This window comes from Hordeum vulgare, chromosome 3H (assembly GCF_904849725.1).
Source record: "Hordeum vulgare subsp. vulgare chromosome 3H, MorexV3_pseudomolecules_assembly, whole genome shotgun sequence".
NCBI lineage: Eukaryota > Viridiplantae > Streptophyta > Magnoliopsida > Poales > Poaceae > Hordeum > Hordeum vulgare.
Window position 1 is genome coordinate 28,260,844 of NC_058520.1, and position 14,314 is coordinate 28,275,157.

Genomic DNA, 14,314 nt, shown 5'->3' on the forward strand with positions numbered 1-14,314 from the left:
CGGAAGGTTTTCGGAGTTACCGGGAATGTACCGGGAATGACGAATGGGTTCCGGGGGTTCACCGGAGGGGGGCAACCCACTCCGGGGAAGCCCATAGGTATTTAGGGGGGTCACACCAGCCCTTAGTGGGCTGGTGGGACAGCCCACCAAGTCCTATGCGCCAAGGAATAAAAATCAAAGGAAGAAAGAAAAAAAAAGGAAGAAGTGGGAAGGGGGAAGGACTCCCTCCCACCAAACCAAGTAGGACTCGGTTTGGGGGGGGAGAGTCCTCCCCCCTGGCTCGGCCGACCCCCTTGGGGTCCCTTGGACTCCAAGGCAAGGTCCCCCTCCCTCCTCCTATATATATGGGGCTTTTAGGGCAGATTTGAGACGACTTTCTCACGGCTGCCCGACCACATACCTCCATAGTTTTTCCTCTAGATCGCGTTTCTGCGGAGCTCGGGCGGAGCTCGGGCGGAGCCCTGCTGAGACAAGATCATCACCAACCTCCGGAGCGCCGTCACGCTGCCGGAGAACTCTTCTACCTCTCCGTCTCTCTTGCTGGATCAAGAAGGCCGAGATCATCGTCGAGCTGTACGTGTGCTGAACGCGGAGATGCCGTCCGTTCGGTACTAGATCCTGGGACTGATCGCGGGATTGTTCGCGGGGCGGATCGAGGGACGTGAGGACGTTCCACTACATCAACCGCGATCTCTTATCGCTTCTGCTGTACGATCTACAAGGGTACGTAGATCACTCATCCCCTCTCGTAGATGGACATCACCATGATAGGTCTTCGTGCGCGTAGGAAAATTTTTGTTTCCCATGCGACGTTCCCCAACAGTATACATGGTGTAAAAACTGATATGCATTAGCCCCCATGTGTCAAGTATATTGCTTGCAATCTGCTTGAGACTTTATAACAATCTTCTTTGCAGCCCCCAAAGACCTTTATGCACCGTACTGGTCATTTGATTGTGCATGAAGCTTTAAACCTAGCCGACTCAGACTTAGGCGGCATCAATAAGAATCTGGCACATCAAAAAGACGACCGAGCTCAAGCTGAGGAGAAACTTCGGGTCTCCTTTGAAGAAATTGAAAAAATCAAAGCTGATTTCACAGGATATAAAGAACCTTCGGAAACTGAGAGAGCCACCTTGGTGAAACGTGTTGAAGACGCCGAAGGTCTGTTGAAGTCGATTACTGAAGAGCTAACTCGCCTCAAACGGCATATCTCTAAGATGACCGCGACTATTTTTGGTAAGCATTATTTAATGAACTTGCGACAACTCTTCATGAGCAAACCTTTGTAGAAAAAAGACCCGTCGGGCGACTTATATTCCTGAAATAATTGCAGGCCTTCGATCTCGCAACTTGCAAGATAACAGTGTACTGAAGCTGAAAGCTTTGTATTCTTTAACTGAGCAACTATATGTTGGGGGCTTGTGCACCATCAAGGCTGTTATGGGGGACAAAGACCCAATAAAGTTTATCAATGACATGCTGAGGCGTCTCTCAACAATTCCCAAACAAATTGAAGAATTGAAGAGATCAGCCGCTCGTAAAGGGGCAACCGCTGCTCTTAGTCGGGCTCTGGCTCATGCACCAAAGCTTAACCCGGAGGAGATAGATGGCGGGTTTCCTCAACTTAAAGATGACGGGTCAGCTTTTATCCAAGAAGATTATACCCATTGCATGAAGGTGTCTCGCATATCGGCTAGTCAATTGGCTGAAGGCGTTGATCTAAAGACATATGAGGCAACTTATGATGAGAACAACATACGTGTGCGGCCACCCATGTTTGAACCGGTGGAACTAACTCCTCATCGTCATAAGCATCTTTTCGCCCCTGATGGTGACCTGTCACCCATCTTGAATGAAGAGGCTGAATTCCACACTTTAATTCATTGCAACTCGGATATGGGCAACCTCCAGATCCAGGACCCAGAAGGCTCGGCGCAGGATGACCCAGAGGCGTCTTGAACAAGAAGTCTGCCCGAGACTAACCCGGATGTGTATAAACCGGATGAACTATCAGTCGGGTTAGTCTATTGAATATTGAAAAACTTCGATGTGGAAACTTGGGCTCCATGTAGCCTTGTAATACTTGTAGGTGTAAAAACTTATTGCTTATGTCATGCCTTCGTACATGTTGGAGCTTTTGTATCGCATCTGAATTTGACAATGGCTGCTGATATAGCTCAAGTATGCTTTTTGTGTCGATGCTTTTGTTGAAGTCAAGACGGGCTTGTCCACATAAGCCGCCTTACTGAAATTTTCCACTTGTAATTTATCTTGCCATTGTAAGGTAATTGCTCCATAATCCGAACACTTTGTATGAGCCGGTATAAAACATTGAAACGTTCCCAGGAAATGGTAACTTTTAATAGGCCGGTTCAGTGAGACTTGGTAGGGAGACTGGCTTGCAAGGCTCTAGTCATGCCCTAATATGGGTTTTTAGAATAACCCTTTATGATTCAGACTGGCTGATCAGGTTCAAGTCAAGCTTCAGTGAAGTGGGTAAGTTAACCCATGGTTTCTCCTTTTTCATTATGCCAGATCTCACACAATACACCTAATGTTTTAACCTTGAAAAGTTCAGGGTCCACAATGGATTGACTTGCCAAGAGTACAAGAGGCCTTTTTAGGGGGAGTCGTACAAACATACAGTCGGATCTAACCATTGTATAGTGTTAATTTTTCGCAAGCCAAGAGGGTGATAAAGCTAAACTGAGTGAGTTGGAAGCCCCCAAGTGACCCATGATCAGGGAAAAGCCTAGCATAGGATTGTAGAGGACAATGCTTTTAGTGCCAAACAATATGGGAAGCAGTGGCCCCTAGATAAGTCGGATTTTACCCACTGACCATAATTTGCGCCTATGTTTGAACTGTGCATCATGGCAGTTGGTCCTCCTTGGCTCATAATACCTATGTTTGTACGGTCGCTTCATGGCGGCTCATCCTCTTTGGCATCATTAACATACATATTTGAATAGCCACATCATGGCGGCTCATCCTCTTGGGCGACTTAGTACAAATAATAAAGACTCATGCTCATGATATAAGCTGAAACGACAGAGACCCCAAATTTCGAGGGTGTCGGCTTTATTGTGTTGATAAGATAGTACGTACAAAAACTTGAAGTATGTACCTAAATAAGGAGCCAATGTCTCTAAGTATAGTAAGGCCGAAGGTGAGCTATGTTCCACGGTCGGGTTGTCTCCTGCTCCGAAGTATGTTTATCTGGACGAAGGTCTATTAGATAATATGAGCCATTGTGAAAACATTTGCTGATGACGTAAGGACCCTCCCATGGTGGTGAAGGTTTATGCATGCTTATATGATCTTGAATCACACAAAGCACCAAGTCGCCCTCCTGAAAAATCCGGCTCTTAACTCTACGGCTATGATAGCGACGTAGGTCTTGTTGATATATAGCTGATCTTGCTCCTGCCAAATCACGCTCTTCTTCCAAGGCGTCCAAGGAATCTTGACATGCATGTCATTGTCTGCTTCAACATAAGTGGCGACTCGAGGAGAATCATGTCGTATATCACTTGGTAATACTGCCTCAGCTCCATAAACTAGAAAAAGGGCATGTAACCAGTGGATCTATTTGGATCGTCATGATGCTCCAAAGTACTGCGGGGAGCTCCTCAACCCAACAACCTAGAGTACGTTGTAAGGGAACAATGAGACGGGGCTTCATCCCTTGTAAAATTTCGTGATTAGATCGCTCGGCCTGTCCATTGGACTGTGGATGTGCTACTGCTGATACATCAAGCCGGATATGCTCGTGGTGGCAGAACTGCTTCATGGCCCCTTTTGATAAATTGGTGCCATTATCAGTAATAATGTTCTGAGGATAGTGATACATCTCAAACATATCTATAATTTTTTATGGTTTCACGCTGTTATCTTGTCAACTTTGGATGTTTTGTATACCTTTTATATCTTTTTTGGGACAAACTTATTAATTCAGTGCCAAGCGCCATTTCCTGTTTTTTCTGTGTTTTTGACTCTTTTCATATCTGATTTTGGAGCGGAGCCCAAATGCAATAAAATCCCCAAAATAAAATTTTCCAGAACAGAAGAAGATTTGGGGACGTGAGGAACAAGGCAGGGGGGCCACAAGGAGCCCACAAGCCATGTTGCCGCGGCCTGGGGGCCACGGCAACCAGGATTGTGTCCTCCCTGGCGCACCCCTGTCCTAGCTCTTTGGCCTATAAATTCCCTAAAATCGCAAAAAAAATCGGGCATCCACGAAAACACTTTTCCGTCGCCGCAAGCTTCCGTTTCTGCGAGATCTCATCTGGAGACCCTTCCTGGTGCCCTGTCGGAGGGGACTTTGGAGTTGGAGGGCTTCTACATCAACATCATCGCCTCTCCAATGACTCGTGCGTAGTCCACTTCAGACCTACGGGTCCGTAGTTAGTAGCTAGATGGCTTCTTCTCTCTCTTGGATCTTCAATACAAAGTTCTCCATGATCTTCATGGAGATCTATCCGATGTAGTCCTCTTTGGCGGTGTGTTTGTCAAGATCCGATGAATTGTGGATTTGTGATCAGATTATCTATGAATTATATTTGAGTCTTTGTTGATTTCTTATATGCATGATTTGATATCCTTGTAAGTCTCTCCGAGTCTTGGGTTTTGTTTGGCCAACTAGATCTATGATTCTTGCAATGGGAGAAGTGCTTGGTTTTTGGTTCATATCGTGTGGTGACCTTTCCCTGTGATAGAAGGGGCAGCAAGGCACGCATCATGTTGTTGCCATCAAGGATAACAAGATGGGCTTTTATCGTAGATATGAGATTGTCCATCTATATCATGTCATCTTTCTTAAGGCGTTACTCTGTTCTTTTGAACTTAATACACTAGATGCATGCTGGATAGCGGTTGATGTGTGGATTAATAGTAGTAGATGCAGAAAGTATCGGTCTACTTGTTTTGGACGTGATGCCTATAGATATAATCATTGCCATAGATAACGTCACGACTTTGCGCGGTTCTACCAATTGCTCGACAGTAATTCGTTCACCCATAGTCTACTTGCTTTCATGAGAGAAGCCACTAGTGAACACTACGGCCCCCGGGTCTATTCACAACTATCATTTCCACTTTCACTTTTACTTTGCTTTGTTTACTCTTTTCTTTCAGTTCTCACTTTGCAAACAATCTATAAGGGATTGACAACCCCTTCATAGCGTTGGGTGCAAGCTCGTTGTGTTTGTGCAGGTACTTGTGACTTGAACGCTCCTCCTACTGGATTGATACCTTGGTTCTCAAACTGAGGGAAATACTTACCACCGTTGTGCTACATCACCCTTTCCTCTTCAAGGGAACACCAACGCAAGGCTCCAAGGCCGCGGGGAAATACTTTGCATATTTTCCAAGGAAGTCCCTATAGGCGTAGCCGTAGCAGCAGGCTTCCTGGCGCCGTTGCCAGGGAAGGTCTGTTGTCGCAGTAGTAGAAGGATTTCTCGCGTCGTTGCCGGGGAGGAGATCTATCCAAGTGGTGTCACAAACTCATCTCTTGCATTTACCTTTTTTGCCAGTTGCCTCTCGTTTTCCTCTCCCCCACTTCACATTTGCCGTTTTCATTTGCCTTTCTCCCTTGTCGTTTTCTTTTGCCTTTTGCCGTTTTCCTTTGCTAGTTTTCTTGCTTGCTTGTGTTCTTGTTGGTTTGTTGAAGTCATCATGGCTGAAAACACCAAACTTTGCAACTTCTCGAGTACCAATAATAATGATTTTATTAGTACTCCGATTTCTCCCGCCACCAGTGCGGAATCGTATGAAATCAACGCTGCCTTGCTGAATCTTGTTATGAAAGAGCATTTCTCTAGCCTTCCTAGTGAAGATGTCGCATCCCATCTCAATACCTTCATTGAACTTTGCGATATGCAAAAGAAAAGACATGTGGATAATGACGTGATTAAGTTGAAGCTTTTTCCTTTCTCGTTGCGAGATCTTGCAAAAACTTGGTTTTCTTCTTTGCCTAAAAATAGTATCGATTCTTGGGATAAGTGCAAAGATGCTTACATATCCAAGTATTTTCCGCCGGCTAAGATTATCTCTCTAAATATGATATCATGAATTTCAAGCAACTTGATCATGAACACGTTGCACAATCTTGGGAGAGGATGAATTTAATGATTAGAAATTGTCCCGCTCATGGCTTGAGTTTGTGGATGATTATAGAAATCTTTTACGCTGGTTTGAATTTCGCTTCTCGCAATATCTTGGACTCTGCCTCAGGTGGAACGTTCATGGAAATCACGTTAGGAGACGCTACTAAACTCCTAGACAATATCATGACCAACTAGTCTCAGTGGCACACTGAAAGGTCACTTGCTAGCAAAAAGGTACACGCTATAGAAGAAATTAACTCGCTTAGTGCTAAGATGGACGAGTTGATGAATTTGGTTGCTAGTAGAAATGCTCCTTTAGATCTTAATGACATGCCACTATCTTCCTTGATTGAGAGCAGCAATGCTAGTTTGGATGATAATTTTGTTGGTAGGAACAATTTTGGCAACAACAACGCTTTTAGAGGAAACTATGTTCCTAGGCCTTTTCCTAGTAACTCCTCTAACAATTATGGAAATTCCTACAACAACACTTATGGAAATCACAACAAATTTCCCTCTGATTTAGGGAGTAATATCAAAGATTTCATCAACTCTCAAAAGATTTTCAATGCGTCCATAGAGGAAAAACAACTCAAAGTAGACAATTTGGCTAAGAGCGTTGATAGGATGTCTTGTGATATTGATGCTTTGAAAGTGTTTAAAAGCTATGTGTGTCTCCATGAATGAGAGCAAAGAAAGAACCGCCCAAATTCGCGCTAGGCATGAATGGTTTAAAAGGGTGCGTTCTAGTGGTGCAAATCACGAAGATCTTAAAGTGCTTGGTGTTACTCCTCTTGAATCTTTGTTTTCGCGTGTCAAACCTATTGATGAAGGTGCTAGATATGAATCCACTTTGGTTGAAAAATGGCCCAATGATTCGGAGTCCACCTATCTTGATGATAAAGGTGTGGAGAGTGGAGTAGAAGAAATCAAAATTTTGGGTAGTAATGAAACTCCCACTTTGGATTTCAAGGAATTCAATTATGATAGTTGCTCCTTGTTTGAATGCGTCTCTTTGATTCAATCCATTGCAAACTCTCCGCATGCTTATAGCCAAAGCAAAGCCTTTACCTCACATATCGTAGATGCTATGATGAAATCTCTTGAAGAGAAGCTCGAATTAGAAGTCTCTATACCTAGAAAACTTCATGATGAGTGGGAACCTACTATCAAGATCAAAATAAAAAACTATAAATGCAATGCTTTGTGTGATTTGGGTGCTAGTGTTTCCGCGATTCCAAAGTATTTATGTGATATTCTTGGTTTTCATGAGATTGAAGAGTGTTATCTTAATTTGCATCTTGCGGATTCTACTGTCAAGAAACCCATGGGAAGGATCGATGATGTTCTTATTGTTGCAAATAAGAACTATGTACCCGTGGATTTCATTGTACATTACATAGATTGCAATCCTTCATGTCCTATTATTCTTGGTAGACCTTTCCTAAGGACTATTGGTGCTATCATCGATATGAAGAAGGGAATATTAGATTTCAAATTCCCCTAAAGAAGGGCATGGAGCATTTTCCTAGAAATAAAACAAGATTGCCTTATGAATCTATGATGAGGGCTACTTATGGTTTGAGCACCAAAGATGAATATACGTGATTCCATCACCTTTTGCCTAGCTAAGGGTGTTAAACAATAGCGCTTGTTGGGAGGCAACCCAACGAATCTATCCTTTTTATTTCTGTTTTGTGTTTTCCACACTTTCATAATTCTGTTATGATTGTGTTTTTTGTGTTTCTTTTTGCGTTTGTGCCAAGCAAGACCATTATGATTAGTCTTGGGGATGATCGTTTTGTCATGCTGGAAAAGACAGAAACTTTCTGCTCATGAAACGAATTTTAATTTTTTTATGTAAGAGCTTTTGAGTTGATTCTTTTTGCTGCTGATTGCTACGCAAATTCTTAAGACTGTCGTAATTGTTCAAAAATTTTGAAGTACCATAAGTATACGAAGTATACAGATTGCTACAGACTGGTCTGCTGTTAACAGATTCTGTTTTTGTTGAGTTGGTTGCTTATATTGACGAAACTATGGATAGTATCGGGGGGTATTAGCCATGGAAGGTTGAAAATACAGTAACCAACATCAACGCAAGTAGAATTTAAGTTTGCTACAGTACCTAAGGAAGTGGTGGTTTGCTTTCTTATACTAATGTTATCATGAGTTTCTGTTTAAGTTTCGTGTTGTGAAGTTTTCAAGTTTTGGATTAAGTTCTTATGGACAAAGAGATAAAGAGTGGCAAGAGCTCAAGCTTGGGGATGACCAAGGCACCCCAAGTTGATTCAAGGATGTCGTAAAATCCTAAGCTTGGGGATGCCCCGTGAAGGCATCCCTCTTTCGTCTCCAATCCATCGGTAACGTTACTTGGGGCTATATTTTTATTCACCACATGTTATTTGTTTTGCTTGGAGCGTCTTGTATCATAGGAGTCTTTTATTTTTGTTGTGTCACAATCTTCCTTGCTGCCCACCTAGAGAGAGAGACATGCACTCATCGTGATTTTGTCGAGTTTCACTTATATCCTTTGGTTAGATAATTCAGCTCACATGTGCTTCACTTATATCTTTTGAGCTAGTTGATTTTGCTCTATGTACTTCACTTATATCTTTTAGAGCACGGAAGCGCGTGGCTTGGTAGTTGATCTATGCTATGATAGTAGTCTCAAAAGGGGTAGTTATCCAAAGTGATATGAAAACTTCCACCTTCATGTGCATTGAATAGTTAGAGAAGTTTGATTCATCTCAATTAGTTTTGAGTTGTGTTTGTGGTAATATTGAAGTTCTTTTAGTAAGGTGTTGTGGATCTACAAAAAACTTGTGTTAAAGTTAGTGATTCCCGTAGCATGCACGTATGGTGAACCACTATGTGATGAAGTTTGAGCATGATTAGTCTATTGATTGTCATACTTTGTGTGGCGGTCGGGATCGCGCGATGGTTTATACCTACCAACCCTTCCCCTAGGAGTATGCGTTGAATGCTTTGTTTCGATTACTACTAAAACTTTTGCAAGAAGTATATGAGTTCTTCATGACTAATGATGAGTCCATGGTTTAGATCCACTTTCACCTTCCACCATCACTATCTTCTTTAGTGTCGTGCAACTTTCGTCGGTGCACAAAACCCACCATTAGCCTCCCTCAAAACAGCCACCATACCTACCTACTATGGCTTTTTCAAAGCCATTCCGAGATATATTGTCATGCAACTACCACCATGACATGTGCCACCACTCCTACATTGCCATTGCATGATCATAAGATAGCTAGCATGATGTTCCCATAGATGTCTATGCCATGCTAGATCATTGTCACGGTACACTACCGAAGGCATTCCATATAGAGTCATCATTGCTCTAAGTTTTGAGTTGTAAGTGTGATGATCATCATTGATGGAGCATTGTCCCATGTGAGGAAATAAAAGAGGCCAAAGATGCCCACCAAAATAATAATAAAAAAGAGGCCAAAGAGCCCACCAAAATAATGAGAGAAAAAGAGAGAAGGGATAATGCTACCACCTTTCCACACTTGTGCTTATTAAGCACCATGATCTTCATGGTTGAGAGTCTCTCGTTTTGTCACCACCATATAGCTAGTGGGAAATTTTCATTATATAACTTGGCTTGTGTATTCCAATGATAGGCTTCCTCAAAATTGCCTTAGGTCTTCGTGAGCAAGCAAGTTGGATGCACACCCACTAGTTTGCTTTAAGAGCTTTCACATACTCTTAGATCTAGTGCATCATTTGTATGGCAATCCCTACTCATTCACGTTGATATCTATTGATGAGCATCTCCATAGCTCATTGATATGCCTAGTCAATGTGACCATCTTCTCCATGTTTGTCTTGCAACCTCCACCACACTCCACACCACTTATAGTGCTAAAACCATGGCTCACGCTCATGTATTGCGTGAGAGTTGAAAAGGTTTGAGAAAGTAAAGGTGTGAAAACAATTACTTGGTCAATACCAGGGTTGTGCATGATTTAAATTCGTTGTGCAAGGATGATAGAGCATAGCCAGATTATATGATTTTGTAGGGATAACTTTCCTTTGGCCTTGTTATTTTGAAAGTTCATGATTACATTGCTAGTTTGCTTGAAGTATTATTGTCTCCACGTCAATAGCAAACTACTGTTTTGAATCTAATGGATCTGAACATTCATGTCACATAAGAGGAGTTACAAAGGACATCTATGCTAGGTAGCATGAAAGCATAAAAATTTTATTATTTATCACTTCCCTACTCGAGGACAAGCAGGAGTTAAGCTTGGGGATGCTTGATACGTCTCAAACGTATCTATAATTTTTTATGGTTTCACGCTATTATCTTGTCAACTTTGGATGTTTTGTATACCTTTTATATCTTTTTTGGGACTAACTTATTAATTCAGTGCCAAGTGCCAGTTCCTGTTTTTTCTGTGTTTTTGACTCTTTTCAAATCTGATTTTGGAACGAAGTCCAAATGGAATAAAATCCCCGAAATAATTTTTTCCAGAATAGAAAAAGATCGGGGGACATGAGGGCAAAGGAAGCGGGGCCACACGGAGCCCACAAGCCCTGTTGCCGCGGCCTGGGGGGCACAGCAACCAGGCTTGTGGCCTCCCTGGCGCTCCCCTGCCCTAGCTCTTTGGCCTATAAATTCCCTAAAATCGCAGAAAAAATCGGGGCATCCAGGAAAACACTTTTCCGCCGCCGCAAGCTTCCGTTTCCGCGAGATCTCATCTGGAGACCCTTCCCGGTGCCCTGTCGGAGGGGACTTTGGAGTTGGAGGGCTTCTACATCAACATCATCACCTCTCCAATGACTCGTGAGTAGTCCACTTCAGACCTACGGGTCCGTAGTTAGTAGCTAGATGGATTCTTCTCTCTCTTGGATCTTCAATACAAAGTTCTCCATGATCTTCATGGAAATCTATCCGATGTAATCCTCTTTGGCGGTGTGTTTGTCGAGATCTGATGAATTGTGGATTTGTGATCAGATTATCTACGAATTATATTTGAGTCTTTGCTGATTTCTTATATGCATGATTTGATATCCTTGTAAGTCTCTCCGAGTCTAGGGTTTTGTTTGGCCAACTAGATCTATGATTCTTGGAATGGGAGAAGTGCTTGGTTTTGGATTCATACCGTGTGCTGACCTTTCCCAGTGATAGAAGCGGCAGCAAGGCACACATCGTGTTGTTTCCATCAAGGGTAACAAGATGGGCTTTTATCGTAGATATGAGATTGTCCATCTACATCATGTCATCTTGCTTAAGGCGTTACTCTGTTCTTTTGAACTTAATACACTAGATGCATGCTGGATAGCGGTCGATGTGTGGAGTAATAGTAGTAGATGCAGAAAGTATCGGTCTACTTGTTTTGGACGTGATGCCTATAGATATAATCATTGCCATAGATAACTTCATGACTTTGCGCGGTTCTATCAATTGCTCGACAGTAATTCGTTCACCCACCGTCTACTTGCTTTCATGAGAGAAGCCACTAGTGAATACTACGGCCCCCGGGTCTATTTACAACTATCGTTTCCACTTTGACTTTTACTTTGCTTTGTTTACTCTTTGCTTTTAGTTCTCACTTGGCAAACAATCTATAAGGGATTGACAACCCCTTCATAGCGTTGGGTGCAATCTCGTTGTGTTTGTGCAGGTGCTTGTGACTTGAACGCTCCTCCTACTGGATTGATACCTTGGTTCTCAAACTGAGGGAAATACTTACTGCCGCTGTGCTACATCACCCTTTCCTCTTCAAGGGAACACCAACACAAGGCTCCAAGGCCGTGGGGAAATCCTTTGCATATTTGCCTAGGAGGTCCCTATAGGCGTAGCCGTAGCAGCAGGATTCCTGGCGCCGTTGCCAGGGAAGGTCTATTGTCGTAGTAGCAGATAGCCAAATCGAAAATTCAGCTTCTTTAGAAACTTGACAGTCGTCTCTTCTTCACAATTGCTGACAGGTTCCGCCTCAACCCACTTGGTAAACTTGTCCACCATCATCAGTAGATGAGTCGTTTTGTCGGAAGTCATCTCGAATGGGCCAACCATATCAAGCTCCCAGACCGCAAAAGGCCAAGTGATTGGGATCATACGCAATTCCTAAGCCAGCACATGAGCTTGTCGAGCGAATTTTTGACATCCATCACACTTGCGTAGTATATCGTCTGCATCTGCATGAGCCGTCAACTAATAAAATCCATGACGAAATGCTTTTGATACCAAAGATCGAGAGCCAGCATGATGGCCACAGTCACAAGCGTGAATACATTAAGGATCTATTGTCCTTCCTCAGGGGAAACACGGTGTTGAAAAACACCGCTAACACTTCTTTTGTGCAACTCGCCGTTATGAATAACCATGGACTTGAATTGTCGTAGTATCTGGCGGGCGACGAGCTCCTCAACCGGGAGTTCCCCTCGAGCTAGGTAAGCCAAGTATGGCAGTATCCAATCAGGAATCACCTAGAGAGCCGCCACCAACAGCGATCCCGGGTCAGGGATGGCTATATCTTCCTTAGATGGTAACTTCATAGAGGGGTTGTGGAGAACATCCAGGAACACATTAGGGGGAACCGGCTTGCCTTGAGATCAGATTCGTGACAATCCATCTGCCACCTCATTGTGGCATTGATCGATGTGATCAACCTGATAGCCATGAAAGTAACCCGCCACATCGGAGACTCACCGTCTGTAAGCCGCCATTAAGGGGTCCTTCGAATACCAGGTTCCAGACACTTGTTGAGCCACCAAATCTGAGTTGCCCAAGCCCCTAACCCGACTAAGATTCATATCCTTAGCTATCCTGGGCCCATGTAAGAGGGCCTCATACTCAACTGCATTGTTGGTACAAGGGAACATGAGTTGTAGAACATAACAGAACTTGTCACCCTTTGGAGAGGATAACACTACACGAGCCCCCGAGTCTACCAACTGTCTAGAGCCATCAAAATGTATAGTCCATTACGTGTTATGCATCCTATCCTCGAGGAGCAAAAGCTCAGTACAATCATTGATGAAATCCACCAGTGCTTGGAACTTGATGGATGTACGAGGCATGTACTTCACATGATGGGGACCAAGCTCAGTTGCCCACTTAGCAATACGACATGTAGCCTCTCGGTTTTGTATGATGTCCCCAATTGGGGCTGAACTGACCACAATGATTGGATGCTCCTGGAAGTAGTGCTTCAGCTTCCGGCTTGCCATAAAAATCCCAAAAACCAGCTTTTGCCAATGTGGGTACCGCTGTTTGGACAAGGTCACTACTTCACTACCAAAATACACCGTTCTTTGAACCAGGTATTCCTTCCCTTCTTCCTTGCGCTCAATGACAATTGCAACACTCACCGCCTTAGAACTAGCAGCGATGTAGAGGAGCATGGGCTCTTGATAACCCAAAAGTATAAGGGATCAATTGTAGCCTTTCTCGATAATTAAGAGTGTCGAACAAACGAGGAGCTAAAGGTAGGACAAATATTCCCTCAAGTTCTATCGACCACCGATACAACTCTACACACACTTTGCGTTCGCTTTACCTAGAACAAGTATGAAACTAGAAGTACTTTGCATGTGTGATAGGATTGGTTTGCAAGAAAATAAAGAACACGTAAATAAAAACTAGGGGTTTAGATAAAGAAACAATTACGTTAGTTTAACGAGTGTGGAAAAGTGGTGGTAGGAGTTGCGGAATTGTCCCTAAGCAATTGACTATGTTACTAGACCGATAGCAAGTTTTATGTGGGAGAGGCCACTGCTAGCATGTCATCCCTTACTTAGAATTATATGCACTTATGATTGGAACTATTAGCAAGCATCCGCTACTACTAATGTTCATTAAGGTAAAACCCAACCATAGCAATAAGATATATTGGTCCCCCTTCAATCCCGTATGCATCAATTTGTATGCTAGGCAGAAGCTTCTATCACCCTTGCCCTCCAATACATAGTCTTCTCAACATACTACTAACCCTATGGTGTGATCCACGCGCGCGCTCATATGATGGGCACCAAAGGACTGCAACATAACCACAAGCAAATTAAACCAATCATAGCAATTCATCAATCACCGATAGGACTACCAAAATCTACTCACGCATCATAGGATGGCAACACATCATTGGATAATAATATGAAGCATAAATCACCATGTTCAAGTAGAGGGTACAGCGGGTTGCGGGAGAGTGGACCGTTGAATATAGATGGGG